Source organism: Saccoglossus kowalevskii, chromosome 16 (genome assembly GCF_978046115.1).
Source record: "Saccoglossus kowalevskii chromosome 16, keSacKowa6.1, whole genome shotgun sequence".
Lineage (NCBI taxonomy): Eukaryota > Metazoa > Hemichordata > Enteropneusta > Harrimaniidae > Saccoglossus > Saccoglossus kowalevskii.
This window is the reverse complement of record NC_140656.1, coordinates 28,107,887-28,130,495: the sequence shown is the minus strand read 5'-3', so window position 1 is coordinate 28,130,495 and position 22,609 is coordinate 28,107,887. Positions and strand designations below refer to the sequence as shown.

The 22,609-nt window shown below is 32.8% G+C and overlaps 1 protein-coding gene and 1 long non-coding RNA gene across 2 annotated transcripts in view; one reads left to right on the top strand and one right to left on the bottom strand.

Annotated features, from left to right (window-relative positions):
* LOC102808733 (uncharacterized) overlaps window positions 1–22,609 on the top strand; it is a 56,271-nt gene that overhangs the window by 15,886 nt on the left and 17,776 nt on the right. The gene's annotated exons all lie outside the window — the stretch shown is intronic.
* LOC144361776 (uncharacterized) lies at window positions 10,812–12,957 on the bottom strand. Its single transcript, XR_013422446.1, has 2 exons — window positions 12,884–12,957; window positions 10,812–10,950 (listed from the first exon to the last, which is right to left on the bottom strand). It is a non-coding gene; the product is annotated as an uncharacterized LOC144361776 (long non-coding RNA).

Below are 22,609 nucleotides of genomic sequence, written 5' to 3'. Positions count from 1 at the left end.
TAATTAATTTTCAGCTTTTCTACTGATATCTAAAGTACTAATCATCACATTTCAATGAATCTAGAATTATGCAGACCCAATTAGTTTCCGGTAAATATTTGTGCATATTAATCACCTAATTTGCATAATTAACCAACTTTCACACTGATATCTCAGGTACTATACATCACATATCAATGAATGTACATGGATGCTGTAGAACAATAGACAGACCTGAATAATTGTGGGTTAAAATCTGTACAAATTAATTACCTAATTTGCATAATTAACCAATTTTAAGCTTTCACACTGATATCTAAAGTACCGTAAAAACTCCAAAATTTCGACCGGTTTTAAATAATTGGTGTTCGATATGTGACGTGTTTTTATAGTCAAAATTAAGGTGCATTTTCGGACGGTCGAATTTTTCAGAATAGAAATCAGCAAATGAAAAAATGGGGATGATAGACAGTGTGCTTCATTAGTTTTTAAAAAATGCAATGTCCGTCAATTGACGTAAACTTCCTCATGTTTCACGGTAAAAGCAAAGGTCGTGGCCGAGTTGTAACTCAAAATCTAAACAAAGTCATCAATCAGTGAGTATTATGACAAGCAAAACAAAACATCAAGACGCGGAGAAGAGGTCAGCACAAAACTAATAGGTCAAAAGACAAAGCTGTCTCGCACTACCTAGAAAAACTTGCGAATGTTCGAAGTACAGGTACCCATTGGACAAAAGATGCATGGAAGTTTAGCAAACTATCTCCCCGACCCAGTGCAATGTATCCGGTTAGAATCAAAGCTCACGTGTCCCTTATTTGAGGGACCAAATTCTGCCGTAAATTCGCCCTTGGATTAAAAAATAAAATGGGATTTAAGAAAATAAAATGGGACTTTTAAGGTGTATTTTGGCGTCATTTTTCGGACATTTCAATCAATCCTGCCGGCTAAAATAGAGTCTAAGTTTTACCGTAGTCATTGACGTTTGTCTATTCAAGAGTACACGTGTATGATTTTTATCGTGACTAGCGTGAGCGGGTAAGCTTCCTTTCGAGAATGAGCTGTTATCACTGTGAACAATGTTAAATTATTCTTCAGATGACCAGTTTATTTTTTAAAAACAACTAATTTTTTTATTTAAAAAAAATCATGCCGTTTTCGCATCAAAATCCAAGCCAAAATATCGTACTACAACACCAATCTCTTCCGCATTGCGTTCAATAACATTAACATATTTAAATAAGCTATGGTAATTTGAACACGTTGGCATCATCCAGCTTTTTGATTGGTTAATTAGCGATTTGACCTATTTGACCTAAGAGAACATGGCGGATATCCTACAGCATCAAACGTTTATACGAGACCGGAATCATTCGCTTACGATGAAACTAAGTTGACTTTTATTTGTATTTCATAACCATTCAACAAATTTATTTTGTGTACATTATTATAATCACTACTGAGTACAGTAATAATCAACAATTCAGAAACGCAGCATGCCGTTCGTTTTTATTTCAAACTTCGTTTATTTAGAATATATTTTCGTTACCAATAAAATAAAAATCTCTCAGTCAATCAGAAACCCGGATTCATGCCTTCGAGGAAGGTCCCGTTTGAACGCTCACATCGTGTGTTTTTTTCGTTTGGGGGAAAACTAAAACTGGTCGCAATTTTCGAATAAGAATGAGTCGGCAATTTTTAGTGGAGTCGAAAATTTGTAGGTAAATAAAACACAGAAACCGGCAAATAAATAGGCGCCCGAATTTTTAGAGGGGTCGAAATTTTGGAGTTTTCACGGTACTAATTATTCCATTTCAATGAAACTTAGTATAAAGATGCTCTAGGACAATGTACAAACCTAATTAGTTTGGGGTAAAAATCTGTTCATATGAATTCCCTAATAAGCATAATAATTCATAATTTTTTGGTTCTAATCACATTTCAATTAAACTTGGAGACATAGATTTTCTGTTACATTGCGCAGACCTCATTAGTTTTACACTCAAATCTGGTCATATTAATTTTCTGATTTGCATAATTAGTTTTCAGCTAAGTAATTTCGAATTATATTTAATGTGTCTCCAATACTCTCAGCACATGGGAGTTCTTTCTAAGCTTTCTTTGATTTTTGGCTGAAATTTACAGGATAAACAGATTATTACGAAGTTTGTTGACTCCCATGTGCGAAGCACAAAATGGGAGTCTTTGCGGTTAGTGTGTCTGTGTGGGTGGGTGGGTGTGTGTGTGTGTGAGTGTGTGTGGGGGGGGGTGCGTGTGTGTGTGTATGTATGTATGTGTGTCCGTCTGTCCCACTGATATCTCAAGAACTATACATCATTTTTTGATGGAACTTGGTGCATAGATGCTCTGGGCTGATGCGCAGATTTGATTAGGTTTTGGTAAAATTTCATGCATATTAATTACCTAATTTGCATGATAATAGGCTAATTTTTAGCTGTTCCATGACTGTTCCATTGATATCTAAAGAACCACTTAATAGATTTTGATGAAACTTGGTACATGGTTGCTCTGAACTAATGCTTGGTTTTGATTAGTTTTTGGTAAAAATTATCTAATTTCTAATTACCTAATTTGCATAATGATTAGTCAAATTTCGGTTTTTCCACTAATATCTCAAGTACCAATCATCACGTTTCAATGAAACTTGGTACATAGATGTCATAGGACACTGCACAGACCTGGTAGTTTTTAGGGTAATGTCACTGAATATTAATTATCTAATTTGCATAATTAGTTAATTTTCAGCTTTTCCACAGATATCTCAAGTACTAATGAAATGAAACTTGGTACATAGATTCTTTAAGACTATCCAGAGACCTGATTAGTTTTAGGGTAAATAATTGTGTATATTAATTACCTAATTTGCATAATTAATTAATTTTCAGCTTTCACACTGATTTCTCAAGTACTAATCATCACATTTCAATGAAACTTTGTACATGGATGCTGTAGGACAATAGACAGACCTGGATAATTGTGGGTTAAAATCTGTACATATTAATTACTAATTTACATAATTAACCACTTTTAAGCTATCACACTGATATCTAAAGTACTAATTATTCCATTTCAATGAAACTTAGTGCAAAGATGCTCTACGACAATGTACAAACCTGATTAGTTTGGGGTTAAAATCTGTTTATATTAATTCCCTAATTAGCATAATAATTTATAAATTTTTTTGGTTCCAATCACATTTCAATAAAACTTGGTACATAGATGGTCTGTTACATTGCGAAGACCTCATTAGTTTTCCATTAAAATCTGTTCATATTAATTTTCTGATTTGCATTATTAGTTTTCGGCTTTTCCATCACTATCTCTGACATGTAATTTTGAATTATATTTAATGTGTCTCCAATACTCTCAGCACATGGGAGTTCTTTCTAAGCTTTCTTTGATTTAAATGTATCCTGACTGTTTTAAGTATTTGCATAAAACTGTTTTCAAGCACAGTAATTCACTACTTATTTAAAGTTGAATCATGGGTAGAAATTAGTATGCTAAACTGACCCAAGCCAGTCATGGCTGTGTTTTTTTGAAAATGTGCCAGTTGCAATGTTTTGTGGTCAAATGTTGACTTAATTCTAACACATCTTGAATAGACCATGATATTTTAGGAGATTATTGAGACAGAAAGAATGATCAGACAATTTATTGATATGCACTGTAGAACATATTTTTCATGTTGGTAAGAATAATTTCATACAAGATGTGGCAAATTAGGGGGAAAACTTTGTGCTTGTTGCCAATGACATGTTAGTATTCATGTAAATATATAAATCAAGGGATAACCAATTGTGAAATTTTACTGTTCCACACTATTCACATACAATTAGGCTAGTTCAAGTGCATTTGGTAAGACAAAATGAACAATCAAATATGTACTTTATCAAAGCTTCTCAAAAAAGAAACTTTATGCAAGAACATGGGAATGCTAGTATCTTTAATATTTCATACACCCATTTAAGTAGTGATTTATCATAGTTTAAATAAACATCGTCATGTACTAAAAACTATATACTAAATACTAGAAACAAAGATTTGTCCCCCTCTCGCTACCATGCTAGAGATACATACATTACTCGTAATATATCCATATTGCTTTACCAACAAAGTGCAAATGATGTAGAAATGTTGTGTTAATATGTATTCAATTTCTCAAAGCTAAATTTACCTCAAGGACACAATTACCAAAGTACACCAAATTTCCAAGGAATTTACTTCAGTTTCATTTCCGCCAGCAGCCCAGTTCATATGTCATCTAATTTAAGTGAATTGGAAGTACATACCTTGTCTCACCTAGTTCCTCCAATTTGCAATTAATTAGGTTGAGAATTTGATTGAATGATTAGAAATGACAGCAGTGTGAAACCGCCACAGGCTTCATTTCTTTGATTTTCTCATGGTCAGTGAATTGTTCATATTGGATCTGTTTTCTTTTCCTTTGACTGTCGCAAGATTCAAACAGAGTGGTGGTCATTTCCTGATGCATCCTTTATTTGCTTATTCTTTGTAATTGTAGTTGTTATAAACAGAAATAATTACCACCCAATTATTTGTTGTGCCATTTAAATACCGGTAAATTCCTTTTTTCGGGAAAAATTCATTTGGGAATACGTACATGACAGGGCTATGTGGCCATCTCCCTATCAATTGAAAGGGCAATTTTAATCTATCCTGGCGTCAACCATGCTTAGTCAAACACAAGCACCTTAACCAAAGTTCCCCCAAGTCGCATTCGTTAGTGAATGAATCTCCGCCAGTGGAATTGGCCTTCCCATTGTGTCTGTGGCACACTCATCCAGGGTAGGGGTCGACCCTTTTGATGTTCAGCCTAAGGTAGGATTTGAACTTGGGTCTACCGATCATTAGTCCGATGGTCAAAATTCTTGCCATTTTTTGGTACTTAACTGACAGAATTTTAACCATTTTCAGTAATTTCAATAATGATAATGGCCATAATCAGACTCACCAGAAATTACCGAAAATTGGGCATATATATTCCTGGATGTCATAGCATTTAGGGGGTTGTACATGTGTTATAAAGAATTGGCTGTCAATATGCCTTATTTGTTGATAGCATTGAGCTTGACCTTCATATTGAAGTTCGTACAGTGTAATTCTGCTTTTAATGATGTTAATTATGAGCTTGGTTTCTATACTCAAGTTCGTTAGTGTCATTAATTTCATTTTTACAGACATTTGCATTGTACTTGTCTTCGACATTCAAAGACATACAGTCACTGCTGTACTTACTGATGACATTGACCTCCATGCTGCCACTGCCACTGCCACTGCCACTGCCACCGCCACCGCCACCACCACCGCCACCGCCACCACCACCACCACCGCCACTGCCACTGCCACTGCCACTGCCACCACCACCGCCACCACCACCACCACCACCGCCACTGCCACCGCCACCGCCACTGCCACCGCCACCACCGCCGCCACCACCGCCACCACCACCGCCACCACCGCCACCTCCACCTCATCTTTTTGACTCCTGAGTCTTTGCAGTTAGTGTGTCTGTTTGTATTTATGTCTGTCCCACTGATATCGCAAGAACCATGTGTTGAAACTTGCGTTGATGCTCTGGGCTCATGCAGATTTGATTAGGTTTTGGTTTACATCATGCATATTAATTACCTATTTTGCATGATAATTACATGTAGCAATTTTTAGCTGTTTCATGACAGTTCCACTGATATCGAAAATGCCATGTTCTCATTGGATTTTTATGAAAGTTGTGCATAGATGCTCTGGAAAAATGCACAGGCCTGATAGGTTTTGAATGATAATATGTGTGCATATTAATTGCATAATTTGTACATTTTCGGCTTTTCCGCTGACTATGCACAGACCTAATTAGTTTTGAATACATATCTGCATATTAATTACCTAATTTGTATAATAATTTAAATCAAGGCTTTCTATTGTTTTTACCTTGCCCGTACCATCAAAGATGGAAGGGAAAGGTATATTAAGGGAAAAATGTTGTCCGGCGTTGTCGTTGTTGTCGTTGTTGTTGTTGTCGTTGTCGTCGTTAATAATTGTTGGTGTGTGCATAATAACTTTACTAATTCTATTCCAAACTTTATCAAACTTGGTCACCTTATTCATCAGTATAAAGTCTTCCCTGAGTTTGAATAACAGATGTCCTGTATGAAAATATCATGCAAAAATTGAGAAAATCTGATAAAATATTTTGACTGTTTCTACTTGACTGATCACTGGTGATACACATCAAAGGTCACTGATCTCAGTGGAAATATGCATTGTTGTATGTGTTCAATGAAGCAAATGATTTATCTTGTAATAATATCCTTGGTAATGTATCTCAGAATCCCATACTGGGTTTCAAAACCAACTCATGGAGAGATTGCACAGTCTGATAGACATTTGCAAACCTACCAATAAAATCTTTACAGAAAACAAGATGTCAGAAAATCAATATAAACACTCCTATGAACTGGGTGCCTAACTTTGATCAAGATCTGAAGCTAATAGAAAATCTGTTTAGTTCAAAGTTATCAAATCAAAAACAATACATAAAAAATACATTAAAAGTAAAACATTTCATCCACATTTTAAAAAGAAAATTATTCTAAAATATATGTATTCTGTATTTGACAAACAGTTCATTTGACAAATGAAAACTCACAGGAATATGTTTCAGCTATTAGAACAGAATGATAGAGTTTTTATAATACTAGTTTAAAAACGCACTTCAAAGATTGCAGTGTTTGAAAATGTAGATTCTTAGGAGGCAACAGTACTGTTGACTTCTCCCTCCACTGGACACCAACTAACTATTTAAGTTGATTTGCATACAAAGCAGAGCTTGCAACATGATAGCTATTCATAAAGGGTGTTTTTTTTACTTTTCATATAATACAGTAGTCACACAATGAGGCAGTTCATATTTGTCTCAATGAATCATTAATTTTTGACAGACACCTGTACAAAATACTTGGACTAAAGCCAGCTAAAATTTTCTGTTATCTTGCATGTTTTATGAATCTATTCACATCTAAATGCAGCACTTTTTTTTTTTCAATGAGACATTTGTTTTTATACTAAAATATCTGAATTACTTTGAAGAAAGCTGGAAATTATGTTCCTTAAAATAATTAAATAAATAAGGCACCAATGTTTTTGTAAGATATTTAGTAATACATCTTTTAAGGACATTCGGTAGACTGATTCCCCACTGTTGGTTCAACCCCAAAACTTGTTTGTATTCAAAATTAATTATGACAATGCATATTTATATTGAAACAAACTATGATAAAGGAAATTATATTATATAACAAAGGGCAAGGTCACCAGGGTTCAACTATGTTTTAGCTCTGCTGTCGACTTTGTCAGGCAGAGCTATCATATGAGTGATTGTCTGCTGTCTTTGTCAACTCTTTACTTTTTTGACTTCTTGAAAACTACAAGTCTGATTGCTTTGATACTATACATATAGATACCTCAGGTAGAACTGATGATATTTTTCATTCTCTAATTTTGATGAATATTTTTGGTAAAAAGTGATATTTTTGACTTCATAAAAAACCGCTAGTCTGATTGCTTTGACATACAATACATACAATTACTACAGGTGGTTCTCTCTCTGATTTGTTCCTTTTTAGTCCCCGTTCGGACACAGTCCGAAAACGGGGACTTATGTTTTGCCCTGTGTGCGTCCGTGCATCCGTGCGTCTGTGATCACCTGTATCTCAAACATGCATGGGCCGATTAAGTTCAAACTTCACTCATACATTACACATTATATGGGAGATATGCACATGCATTTTTTTCATGATCCGATTAACAATAGCCGAATAGCGGCCATTTTAAGGCCGAAAATGCATCAAAATCGCACATTTTCACCATTCCAGACCCGGATCTCAGTTATGCATGGACGGATTTTGTTCAAATTTGGTACATACATTAAACATAATGGGACCTTGATGCACGTCATTTTTTTTTGGATTAGGTTGAAATGGCCAACTGGCGGCCATTTTGTTTTAAAGAATTCAGTTCTGGATCCGTATCTGAGACATGCCTGAATTGATCGAGTTCAAACTTCACACACACAAGGTACATCATGTCACAAATATGAATGATGGCCATTTTAAGGTCGAAAATGCATCAAAATCACGTATTTTCACAATTCCGGAACTGGATCTCAGTCATGCATGGATGGATTTTGTTCAAATTTAGTACAATGTGTTGTACATATTTGGGTGCATTTCGGATCAGATCACTGAAAGTGGTCTGAGATTTTGGTGTATATGTCACTCAAATATGAACGGAACGGGGACGTGTCATTGACAATGACTTGTTCTCATGATATCTTCAGTTCTTTATTTGAAATGTTAACAGCAGAGCTATCTCAGCCGAGAGGTTGCTTGTTTAAGAATTAATCATCACATTATAATGAAAGTTAGTACATGTGTGCCCTGGAATAATAAACAGAGCTAATTAGTTTGGGATTGAAATCTATGCATAATAATTGCTTAATTTGCTAATAATTGCTAAATTTTCTACCTATATCTCAAAAACCAATTATTGCATTTCAATAAAACTTGGTATATAAGTGCCTGGGAAGAATGCTAAAGACTTGATTACTTTTGGTTTGAAATTTGTGCATACTAATTGCCCAATTTGCATAATGTGTTCTGGAGTAATCCACAGACATGATTAGTTTAATATTGAACACTTGCATGTTGATTATTTAATTATATTATTAGCCGATTTCTAATACACAGATGTAAAATCGTATTTATTTTCTGTAAGTATTATAAACTTCAATAATGTGGATTGTCATTTTAATCCAGAATGTAAATTTGTTGTGAGAATAGGCTTAACTGGAAGTGTCCCTTTAACAACTGTTTTTTCAAATGGATTACAATTCTGTACAAGAATACTGTTTGTGTAGTTGTATATTTCTGTGCATTTTAATTAGCTAATTTGCATACCATCAGCCGCTATCAGCTGGTAGAATAAATTCAGAAAACTACACAAATTGACTCCATTTATAAACAATTAATGGTTATACTGGAAGCACTGCACAGCTCAACATAGTAGGGGACGTGACCTATTCAGAATTTGTCAAGAACCAACCACAAGACAGCTTACAACTCTGTTAGCCTCACTCAACTGGTTAGTAACCAATCCTGAGATTGGTTCTTGACAAAGATATTTAATGTACTTTTTACAGATTGAAACACTTTTGAGCATCTTTCCATTGCTGTTGACATTGATTCAAAATCATATGACATCTAGTTCATAATTTTAATGTCCATTGTCTTTGGATTTCTTTTGATACTTAGTACGCAAAAGTTAGAAACATTTCTAGGTATTATTGTCAGAGCTGGTTAACCTCTTTTAGCTTTTTTGGAATCACTTATAATTTACAAAGTACACTGTAGCCTCGCTATAACGAACTCTTTGGGGGACATACAATTAGTTTGTTATAGTGAAATGTTCACTATAATGAAGTACATAATACATTGGGTTTGTTGTGAGCGGGAGACACGCTATGTGTTCATTATATCAGGAAGTTCATTATAACGGTGTTCATTATACTGAGGTTACAGTGTACTTCATTTTTCATGAACAGTCAAATTTGAGCAGTTCTGATCGGAACCCCACTATATATGGATATCAAATTACATGACTAAACACAAATGCCATGGCAATATGAATGATTCTGGTTAACTCTGCAGTATCAAATTCTCTTTTGATGGAATGGTTTCCTGCTGTTACTCTTGTACTTTAAGCCTACCATTAAATTTTAAATATTGAATATTATTCACTATTGAACACTGAAAAACTGACAATGTAGACTTCCAGTTAATTTATTAATGAGCTATAAAATTGCTGCATAATGTATTTTTTGTTGAAATATTGCATTAGTGTGAGTGTTTTATTTAAAAAGGTGTATTATTGACAGGAAGTGAAAGGAGTCTGTGCAACATTAAGAGGTGGAACTAATTGATGGTTAATGAAGCTTGAAATACAGTGTCAACAGTAATTGTAACTTTGTATCAATATAATAGAACATTGATACTCTTAAACTGTTTTCAAGTACCCACCAGATGCAGGTGAAGTCATGCTTGAGATCAGGGCTGGCCCAACTATGAAAGTGGGAAGATATGTATGTAGTAGATTAGAGTTATACCAAATGTATTTTGAATCATATTGTATTGAATGCATAGGTGATGATGATGAATCGTGTAAGAAACCCAATGTATGCATGTGCTGGGAACGCCAAACACATGAGAAAATTTGTCTGTACCCACAGAGGATAGAATAACTGAGTAACCATTGTGAACATGAGGCTAGTTATCCAATCCGGGGTATCCAACTCCATCACAGTATGAATGAAACTACTTTGGCTCAAATAACTTAAATTCTGCCATGTACATAAAAGTTCAAATCGCTTTTGAGAGTAAATACATCACAGATTGGTCGACTCACACCCTTTATGATCATGTTTCTTATGTTCAGTCAGGTCTAGTAGATGCTGTTTTGTTTCTGTAATTGTACTTATAGCTGTGGAAATTTTCTAACATTCGTAATCTGACAAATCGATGGAACAACTTGGAATATACATAGAATACATTTCATAATTGAGTCTATTGAGGATGGTGGGTACATAGAGTGGGTGCCTCTTGAGAGCGCGGTAAACAATAATGCCCAAAACTTAGAGTACATACATGCCACAACACAAGGTTCATCAGTTTCTCTGAGAGTTGTATGTGCAGATGGTGCCCACAATTCTTGATCAGAAAGAAAAGAAAATAGTAGTCATATATATATATAAAAAAAATGGTTGATGAGCTCTTCAGTCTTCAAAAACTGTATTTTCATAGCAGATCCATTAAAATCATTCATCGGAACCAAGGCAATAATTTCATCCAATTCACATGATTTGTGATTGATATCAACCTATTATAAATAAAGAAAATATATGGAAAATTGCTTTTAGCCCCGTAAAAGAGGTCAGTCATTCCACTTAACCAAGCAGTGAGTTCTTAATGACTAAATTGAATAATTGATTTGGTAAATAGACAAATGGAGTCGGATGTGCGAGTGATTTGAGTGTAGTATTCAAACATTCCTATTCCATATATGATTTAATTATGAGTGATATGATACTTGTAGTTAAATAGAGAAAGATTTATCGACTTTAATATTGTATATCTTGCTGTTCACTGATGCAACTCTGTCTGAGGCTGAATATAATGCGTAATATATTACTGCTTTTCAATGTACAGTTTTTGTAAATTCTATCGTGTAATATATTGTCGTTAATAATGTTAGCAGATTTAATTTCATGAGGTTTTTTTAGGTTTGAGTCAATAAGTTTTGTGAAATTCAGTCTGTGCAAACGATGTCAAACTATGACATCATAAACACTTTTTTGTGTCTGAAAATCCAATGTCATTTATGAATAAAAACGTCATATAGTCATACCAATACATAAATATAAAAATTATTCTTTTCATTGAATTGTTTGGTTTGGATAAGCAAAAAATACTGATAACTAACAGATTTCACTATAATGAGATCAGTATTGACACATTTTTTTTGGTCCCCTTTCAGTCCGTGTTCGACACAGGAAATTATAGTTTAGTCTCCATGAATCAGGAGCTGTATCTATCATACCATGACTAACACTCTTCAAACCTTGCATATATTTAACGTCTAGTGGGATATATAGACACAACAGATGATTTTGTGAGAAGGTCAAAGATGGCTGACTGGCGGCCATTTTTGTTGTAAAATTACACTAAATCAGGGAATGACTTGGGAATGTGTTTGATTTTAACTTGGTGGAAAGAGTAGGTGTTACCAGAGGTTGATGCAAGTCATATTTTGATTTGTAAAGTCAACTCAAAATGGCTGACTTGACCTATCTGTCAGGTCCTTCAAACACTGTATCCTTATATGCTTTTTTGCATATGCACAATTCTTGAAGTTATAAAATAGCAATGTATAAAAAATGTTTACTATGGACAGGACTAATAGCTAAATTATCCTTCAATGTGTATTGTTTTAACATTGATTTTATACTAATAGTGAGTGCTATACTGTTGCTGTTTTCTTGCCATGAATGGGACATCATTCATTGTCACATGTATAACATGTGTATCTCCATAATGGAAAAATCCCATGAAATACAGGTTCTTATTCTGCTGTAAGTTATATTCCATGTCACACATCAAAACTACTGTTATTTCTCACTTTATAACAGACAACAGAATTCTATATGCTTATAGTTTAACCATTAAATACACAACAGGGACTATGCGGTTCAAAATGCTTGTTTTTCAAGGAGTAAAGGTGTAAAATAGATGACTTTTATGGGTATTTTATGCTGGGAATGAGAATGTAGTAACTAGGATGGTGTATCATAGTCAACCAATTTGTATGTATTTTCCCTCTGGTTGATTTATGAGGCCAAGGTCACTAACAAATTATGATTTCACTGAATAGTGTGAAGTACTTCGCTTACTCTGTCCAATGACAATATCACCAAGCTATCAATGTGTTTGGATATGCACTCAGTGTGTGTCACTACAAAATAACACTTCATTTTTCATTATTACACGTTGTAAAGTTTTTTCAGAAATTGTTCATGTACCATTCTGACTCTTAGCTAGTATCTGACTAACTTGGATCAAACCTGTTACTCATGATATGTTTACACCTGTTGAAGGATTGGCTTTGTCATGGACTCACTTGTATTTGTTAAAATATGTTACACATGTTTTTAACTGTCGATTGAAATTAATTCTGTATTAAATCCTGTGTAAAAAAAACTTACAATATTATTAATATGTTCATTGAAAGATAAATTGAATTGAAATATAATTACCTTAAACCTAAAAAATATTATATCTCAGGTCAGCATGCACAATAGCTAAAAAGTGTATGCCAATCTTTCCACTCATTTTTGCCACGGTATAGCACCCTCTGTTGACGAATTGATCCAACCTGCAAAATTTACACATTAACTATTTTAGGCAAAAAACAACCTATTTTTGAAAATCATTGTGGGCAGAAATATCTAAATACTAGTATATAGAATATCAGGTTTCTAGTCAAATGTGTATTCACATAAATATATTTGGAAAGTATGCTACTTTGATTTGTTTTTCATGTTAAGACTTCACACATAGTTCAGATTTTCCCACAAAATTTTTTTTTTTTTTTCTGTAAATCAGACCATTTTTTTGATCGCTTTGTCTCAGAAGCAAATCTTTATTTTTTTTTAGATTTCATTTATTCAAAATGGCTGCTGTGTTGTGCTTGATGTGATGTAATGTGAATTATTATATCTTCCCGTTCTGAATTTGTAACATAACTATTTTATTTTATTTGCAAGAAAACATCAAACATTTGTTCTTAGCTTAGTTGTGTTTATTATTTGGTATTATTAGCCCTATTTAATTCAAGCCCTTAATTTGAAAATTTTGTTCAAAATGGCCAACTGGTGGCCATTTTGTTTCTGACAAATTTCATATGTCATACATGCTTTGACCAATTCACTTTATACATAGGAAGTACATTATCTTTAAATATGTATATTTTTTAGATTGAACACAAATAAAGTGTGTGCTTTGGTCATTTTATGCGTCACAAAGATTATTACCTTTATTCTAATAATTTGTGCTATGATGTTGACATTTGTTTTCTTGCTATAAATGTGATATTATTTATTGTCACATATGCATGTGTATATCCATAGTGAAAAATACCATGTGATACAGGTTTTCACTCTGCTGGTATATTCAATGTCACACATCAAAACTACTTTTATTACTCAATTTATAACACGTACACAGCAGAATTTAATATGCTTATGGTCTTAAACATTAAATAAGCAACAGAGACTATGCATTGATAAATGTTTGTTATTTTTTATTTTAAGTTATTCAGACTTGAAAGACTGTGACTTCAACTGCTGACAATACAACTTTAATTAATGTGTAATTGTTTGGATTCTCATCAAATATCATGAAATCTCTTCCTTATACTTGGATTTGTGTTTATTCCTTGCAGTCATTTTTAAAGCAGTGCTTTCATATTAATTAGTATTCATGTCTGAGTATTGGATGACTATCAGCTTTATAATAAAGTACTCAATTTGTATTATAAGCATCTATCCATTACTCAAGTATTCTATCTTGTTTTCTTTAATGGCTTCGATCTCTCAGGTCAAGACCTGTGCTTGCTCATGACCTTGGACTTGGAAATACCACTTTTATTTGATGTTTCTCTAAACATTTCAGATATAATTCTGGTTTTGAGTTGAAATATTGTCCCTGGACTCGTGATACCAGTATATTGGTGTATTTGAAGCTTTCTGACAAAAAAGTACATAGAATTGTTTGCATTTTAATTTTGCGTTATTTTGTTAACCAAATTATACTCAGTTGATTATATAGCTGATATATACATATCATAACATTTCTATGAACAGAAAAAATTAGATTTTTTAAAATTTTCTGCATTTTTAGTACATGTTCCACACTTATTCATTCCATGTTATAATCATATATTTGGTAATCAAAACATTTTGTGTGCATGGCCAAATACAGGTGTAATTTGTACTAGACTTTGTAACTATATGTCCTGCTCTGCATACTGATAAGGGTTATCCTTGTAGCAATTTATTTGCAACAAACATTTTCACATTTTATTTGTATTTTCTTTTCCTTTTTTTTTTGTAAATACATTTTGAAAACATACTGACATGTTGTACTGTACAATGTACAAAGTTTGGATTAACACAGAAGGTATCATATATACTTCTATTTAATGAAATGAGCAAGAAGTTGGCAACTGACATTGACATTGACTGTCAGACTTAAATCATTAATACAGTTCTTTTACATAGTGACTATAATTTCCCAAATTAGTCAAAATTACCATTATCCACTTCACACAATCATTCTTCCTATCCATTTCAACACTAATGAAAGTTTCAACTCAATAATAATGTGACTATTGCGTAAATTAGGAATTAAATTGAAACTATATGAATAATGATTATATTTAAAATTGTTCAAAAAAAATGACAGTAAACATAAAATCAGATTTTAAATAAATAAACTTAAATGTTGAATCATTCTTGAAAACGTTTCACATTTTATTTATAAAAATATTCACATAATCTATGTATACTTATTTTAATATATATATATATAATCTAGATGTTGGAGTCGATTATTCCAAAACAAGAGTGCTCAATACAAAGTATATGTAGAGCGGATATATATATGTTTTTTTACCTCCTGTTGTTCTCATTTCATCTGCATTATTTACAAACCTTGATAATTTATTTTCAATGACTGCATCATAGTATTATTAGGAAGTAGCTAGGTCTTTATAAAGATTGATTAATGTTTATCGTTGTGTTTACAATATCATAGATAAATGGAAACCACTGTATATACTTGTACATTATAAAAAACAAACTTCTTTTTGGTTGCTATTTATTAGTGTATTAACTTAGAGGGCAGTCTCTGCTACCACCATGTAAAAACACCGAAACATACTGATCCCAGATGCCAGTACCTACGAGTAAACTTTGACCTCATAAACATGTTTTATAGATTGGACATTGTGTGGACAGTGTGTCAATATTGACATGTACTTAATGACCTAGACATACAGTTAAATAATGCCCCGGATGTTTACACACTGATAAAAATCCTTGGTTACACAGTACCATGGTAAGTTATGCCACTTCAGCGTTGACAGGCATCACAAACAAGCATCTGAAACAGATATTCTAGAATATTAATCGAGGAAATCATCAGATGTTGATGCAAGCTATTACTGAATTCAGTAGCCTGCTTTGATGCCAGCTAGTCTGGCTGATGTGTTAATTTGTGCTTCCAGTCTACTCAAAACGCCATGAAAATCATGCTATGCACTGTAAAATACTTTATTTTAGGTGGATTTAATTTTCGTTGAATAGACGTTTTTTTGGTGTTTGTATGGTATTTATTATCACTGATTTTTGGACAAGTTTAATGTAAAATATAGGAAAAAAGGTATATTCACAGGATTTTATTTTCTCTGAAACATTCCAAGCGAAAATAAAGTATTCCACAATACATTTTAGAATTATGTGGGAAACATCTTTGTTGTTAGGGATTGTAATTCAATCTTTGCTGTAAAGCACTGCAAAGTTAAACAGACCAAATGCATGTAAAAAACATTTGCAATAAATTAACAAAAACACGGCTCATAACCAATCAGCGGACAACATTGATATTTTAGGCCATTTATCCTTGTACCTTAGTACAAAGATGTAAAAAATACTAAATAAAGCTTGATTTTTCATAAATTTGTTGCTGTATTTCACCGATGATGTATGCTTGTGAAAACATCTGTGGGGTTACACCACTTGCAGTAAGGTCCACATATCACACACATGTCAGGGCAAGGTATTTTTCATCTCTCATAGATGTCACATTAAACCACCATTTGAGAAGATGGCAGTTCAATGTTATAAATAAAAAATATAAAAGTATAAATGCAGGAAAGTATAAAAGATGAATTCAGCGAAGTGCTGGAGGGTCAGAATATGCACCTTTGATGGCATATTTCAACTAACTTGTGGCCGTTATACATACATAATATAATTTGTGACTTCATTGTTTAAGTGCTGAAAACTGCATGGATATCTATAAGTAGCAGCCATTTTAACACTTGAGTCATGATTAATATTTTATTGAATAATTACACAATAAGGTACATATGTTCAGTTTCCATTAAAATTCGATATGACTTTGAATCAGTTGTTCAATATAAATCAAAATGAATGCTTAGAGACTAGCATAGTTGAAAGGAATCTTAAATTTTAATTTGATTTAGAATACAATAAAAACGTGTTACTGAAAGGAAATGTTGGATTTTAACCAATATTTACAGGTAGTTTTGAAGAGGAAGGAAAACTGGCATTCATTATTTACACGTTTTGAGAATACAAAGAAATCGTTATTGCTTTTAACAGTTTAAAAGTTCATACCTGTATACACTGATGTATTCATCATGTACTTGTGTGCACAGTATGCAATCTTATAAAGGTGCCAGTGATCATAAATTGCCATAAAGCTGTGATGTTTCAGACATTACCTAACTTATGTCGTTATTTCCTAAATAGATTCTGTTGATTGTGTTCTTGCCATCCGTGCGATATATTAATTTGATGCAGTTAAACCATATAAATTATGAGTCGTCACGAACTAATATAGCCCTGGCGATTCAGAGGTGTATGTATAACATACTATGGAGATTGAGTTGTCACTGTTGAAAGACCAATGTGCATTGGCAATGTGGTGTTGTCGTAATATATCATTTTTGTATGTTTGTCTAAATCAGGAACAGAACCAGATTCGATTGTACAGTTTATCACAGACATAACATGCATATCTCCACAGTGTGATGTAATACAGGACAAATCGAAAATGCATATCACATAGTTTGACATCCCATACTACTAAACTTTTTTTCATTTAACATAATAGTTTATTACACAACTGTAATCTGCTGTGGATACAGTAAGGTAAAAATAGTGTAAAATAAGGCAACTAAAAATAACTACAAATTTAAAAGTTCTAATAACTACAAAAGTAATAAAAATACAGTAAGTAAATCAAAGTAAAGGTTCTCCCTACTCAGGGGTTTACATAGGCGGTGTTTTATATATGGTATTTTTCATAATTAACATGTTACCTGTAGGTTGTCTAGAGCTTTTACGTTTATATACGATTACTACAGATTGGGGTAAAAAAGCTACATGTTGGCAAGCTCATTATTTATTTTCGGAATAATTATACAGCCGGTCCAAAAATTCAATAGAAATTAAAAAAAAAATCCTAGTGAATTTGAGCATATATGCATATATTACAAATGAGCAAAATCCTCTGACAATGTGTGGTAGTTGTGTGAAATAGAACAAAATTAGCTTACTCGGTGCGCACAATGACATTCATAATCAATGTTATTACACTTTCAACCCTGCTGTTTCACTTGCTGTGATTCCAGTGGTCTTCAATGTCTGCTGTATCAATGTATAAGAAATACATGTGTTGTGGTATTATATGTATTAAAGTATCTATTCATTTTCGGTTGTACACTCATGTAAAGTTGTGTATCTATAACACTACTCTCATGTGTGGTACATATGCCATGATATTTATCAGTATATTGGCCGTGAGATTTATTGGACTCAAATTCATGAATTTGAAATCAATAAAATTGTGAACTGTATGCTCGCTGACTGCTCCTGTGAATGTTTGTATTTTTTAGTAATGCTATCCCTACTCTTTCCCATCTCCTATGGCTGACCCAATACACACACATACAGGAGAGACACAACAAACAAACAAACAGACAGCTTCTGTTATTTCATATGTCAGCCACAGCTTAGTTTTCCATTGTTAAAATGGTTGGATATATTGTTACAGGCTGTGCATATGTACTCAGACTTCACTTCTATTCACCACACTTCACTCACAAAAAGAAATATTGGTACTTCAGATGATCTGCCATCAGTCACAAAAATATTGGGTTTACTGAGCAATCAGTAAAGATATATTTTATCATATTTCAATCTATAACTTGAAGTACAATGAAAACTCAAATGCATGTTAGGATGACATACTGTAGTATAACCGCCGCCACGCCCACCTACCAACAAATCAACTGTTCACTCTTAGTCTGGCTGACAAATGCCATTGATTGCAACTACCTGATTGGACGTCAGAAATGCTGAGGCGAACGAGTAGAGTAATATTATTGATTTTTACAATCCACACTATCAACAGAAGTGTTGTTTCCGGATATCATTTGTTGAAGTAAAGATAAAACTATGTCTGTCTATTGATGTTGTTGTGGTCTGTAATCTCCCCCATGCATGGCGCAATCAATGTAATCCACTTAAAAGTTGACTCCCAGTCACTCTGCTTGATGTTGTAATTTAGTTGCCACGCTATGCAATTACAACTCAGGTATTATGTTTTAAGCGGATTTAACCTCCAATGACCCAGACTCAAATGAAGTGACAAAAAGCAATAATGCATTTCAACTGACTCTATGATGATTTTGGAGTGAATTGCATAGTGTCATTTCACCATGCCCGTACATCTCTGTCTAAGTCACTTGGAACTATCACACAAGCAGTCAGTTCTTTTTGGTCATGACTAACTTTGGTTGAACTTTGATCATGAATATCATGTAGTCACCATTCATGAAGACATGTGTTAATATTGTTAAAAACCTGAAAATTAATGGTTAACTTTATTGACCGATTTCCGTTTGATCTTTAGAAGAGTGCTTAAACTGCCTAGCAACACAATTTATGTGTCACTCACTGAATGGTTTAATTAATGTCCATTTCAAAATACTTTGTGCCACATAAAACTGTATAACATTGCATATTTAGGTCCCTTTCATTAATTCAATTGAGATATATGTGCGGTTAGAAGCAGTGTTAATTGTTCCTGCTTACTGGACTCTTAGTTGAGACAGACATTGATCAGCACCAAAAGCAGTTGCTGGGAGCTCTTTAAACATTCATGCTTACATCAGACAGGAATCAGTTCTATACTTTCAACACGTGTCATCATCTAGAACTAGAAGGGGTTTCCTCCTTTAAAAACTGGGGTAGTATAGAGAACATTGGTACAAGGAAAATTCCATATAATTAGTGTGCATATTTGTTTTCCCCTTCTTCCCCTTTCTTAGAATTTTCAAATCCCCTCTCATGAGTAATCCCTAACTGTGAGTATTTGTTATGAATAATATTGAAAAATTTCGAAACATAATTATGAAAACAATTTATATTAAACTTGGATTTAATGTTATGTTTTTGGGATTAATAATTAACAAATGTGTATTATAAAGTAAAATGTTTAAGGTTGAAGATTTTACATTCAGACACCAAGATACATTGCTCTTTTCTCAGGCAATAGACCATCCTATTTAACTGTTAAGCTAGAACAGAGTGAATGGAATTAACAGAACAGTACCAACTCTTCATCATCTGAGGAAACTTAAATGGTTTTCCCTTCTGCAGCTACTCATCTAGCTGAGAAGAAATGACAAACTTAACTGAACTTCCTAATCACATTCTTGTCAAGTAAATAGAATATTATTAAAACGTATAAAAAATGACATCCATGTTGCACCCAGAAAAAAAGAGATTTCTATGTATATAAATAATAAATTGCACAGGAGTTAAGACAGGGAGTTGCACACACTCTCAAATTACTAACATTTCTAACAATTTAATTTCTCAAAAAAGTAACATTGCATTATTGATTGCTAATCATGATACCAATAACGAACAATGACTAATACTAGGATATTTTACACAAAGTTAGGCAAAACCCTACATTGAAAAGTTAGGCAGAATGCACAAATAAGAAAAGTTAGGCAAAAAGTTAGTTGATGTCTATATAAATATTTCTACTTTCTAAATTATATTGGAAAACATTTGTAAAAAAAAAATAAAAAATCAGTATATTGATTTCCGGATATCCATAATCGATATCCATGTGAACTTTGACCTCAGAGTGACAAGACTCCATCAGGCTGATCAGAAGACTGTGTTGGTGTGACAGCTGTACCAATACAGCTGTAAAAAAAACATGCCTAATCACACAAACCTCGCTTCATCATGATGTAACATGATGTCCACAAAGTAAATTAATTGATTTCTTTTTTTTTTCAAAAATTATTTTCTGAAAGTTTTTGTGTTTATTTTAAAAATTAACATCATGGGTTAATTAAATTGGCTTGCCAATCACTCTTCATAAAATTGTTTTTGTAAATCATATTACAAAACTGTGTTTTAGGGTAAATTTTCAAAAACTGCATTTTGTGCTGCTTACTAATCATCAGTGGGCGGTTTGAAAACAGTGTTATTGAATGACAAATATTAATTACAGTGAATATTCAGGAAATGAAATAAGTTGAATCATTTTTATTTTCCATGTCACATATGGAAAACTATTATTGTACGTATGTAATAACGTTTGCACGTGGTGCATTTGATGTCATCAAATGATGACCACATGATGACCACATGATGACCACATGATGACCACAGCACACATTAATGACAGCACTGTGTCTCACTATAAAAAGAAAAATGATCACTGGGTCTGATTTTAATTTAACTTATTTTGCTGTTACATGGATAATATCTAGGTTTGCAAATTGCATATTCACAGATTTTTAATTTAGTATATTTAACTATCAGCATTGCAAATAAAAATAGCACTTTAAAAAAGTTAAATTAAACTATTATTTTGATCTCTTCCAGAAGACTGTCAAATTAATTATTCGCTTTGGTTTATTTTTTATTATTTATGAATGTGTTAAATTTAAGTCTAATAAATATGTAATGTTAACTATAACAATTGTTTCCTTTAACAACCATGATTTCATAAGCTGGTGAATAACAATGTTAAAATTAAACGTTTTGACTATTTTTTTTTATGGTATATGTATATACAGAAATAACTGTGATACCAGTGTATAGTGGTCAGATATAGAATATTTTGTTTATTTCAATATCTAATCTTTGTTTATTGAGGGTAGTTATTTCATCTAAATAAATAATAAATACTGTGTATACTTAGTTGTGGGAGTAAGCCTATTCACAGTATTAGCATAGAGAGTACCATGTCTTTTTCTTGTGTATCACTGAAATAATGTCACTATGAAAAAAACGTGTCATCAATAGTTCTCCATGCCAGAAATATAACATCAAAATATCAAAAGCATGTCGAATAAAAATTTGATTTTGACCATTTTTTGGTTTGGAGATTATTAATGTTCCAATATTACTAAACTATGTTTAGTTTATGCTTGGTTTTTGTCTCAATTTATTGTTATCCATGGGTTATGTTTTGTTATTAAACTTATTCACTCTCCTAACACCTCAACAGACAGCCAACTAACACTCTGAATTTTTTTTTTTTTTTTTTTTACTGCAAGGCGAGGACCTGCCGCAAAAATTGAAAGATTTGATTTTGAATTTTTTTTTTTTTTTATAGCTCAGTGTTGAAATCCTGGTCATTGAAGTCGATAATTTTTGCATTTACATATCCTTACTTCATCAAAATTGTCCATCTTTAAATGTGTATATTAAAGCACAATTTTAATCGTGGTATACATCGAAAATACTTTTACGTTTCTCGAATTCTATGTGATGTTTTGTTGACACTACGATGAATTTTGTTTGTTCAATTTTTACGTTTGATTTCATGCATAATGCAGGAGCTTGTAATTATGAACAGAAAAATTGTCTATTTTAATATTTACTCCTACATAATTCTACCCACAGTGCTTTGCGAAGGCCTTTAACTTGACCCTGATAAACAGATGTAGGCTAGTGTCAGTGTTTATAATTCCCCTTTAAATGTATGTAAATGTATAATACTTTGGTGTCATATATTTGTGAAATTCATATTTTTATATTGAAATTGTAATGCACCATTACATGAACCTTGAATTTATAGCTTTATAGTCAGAATAAACATTAAAGTATAATCATGTAACAGCCTTAGCTTTTATC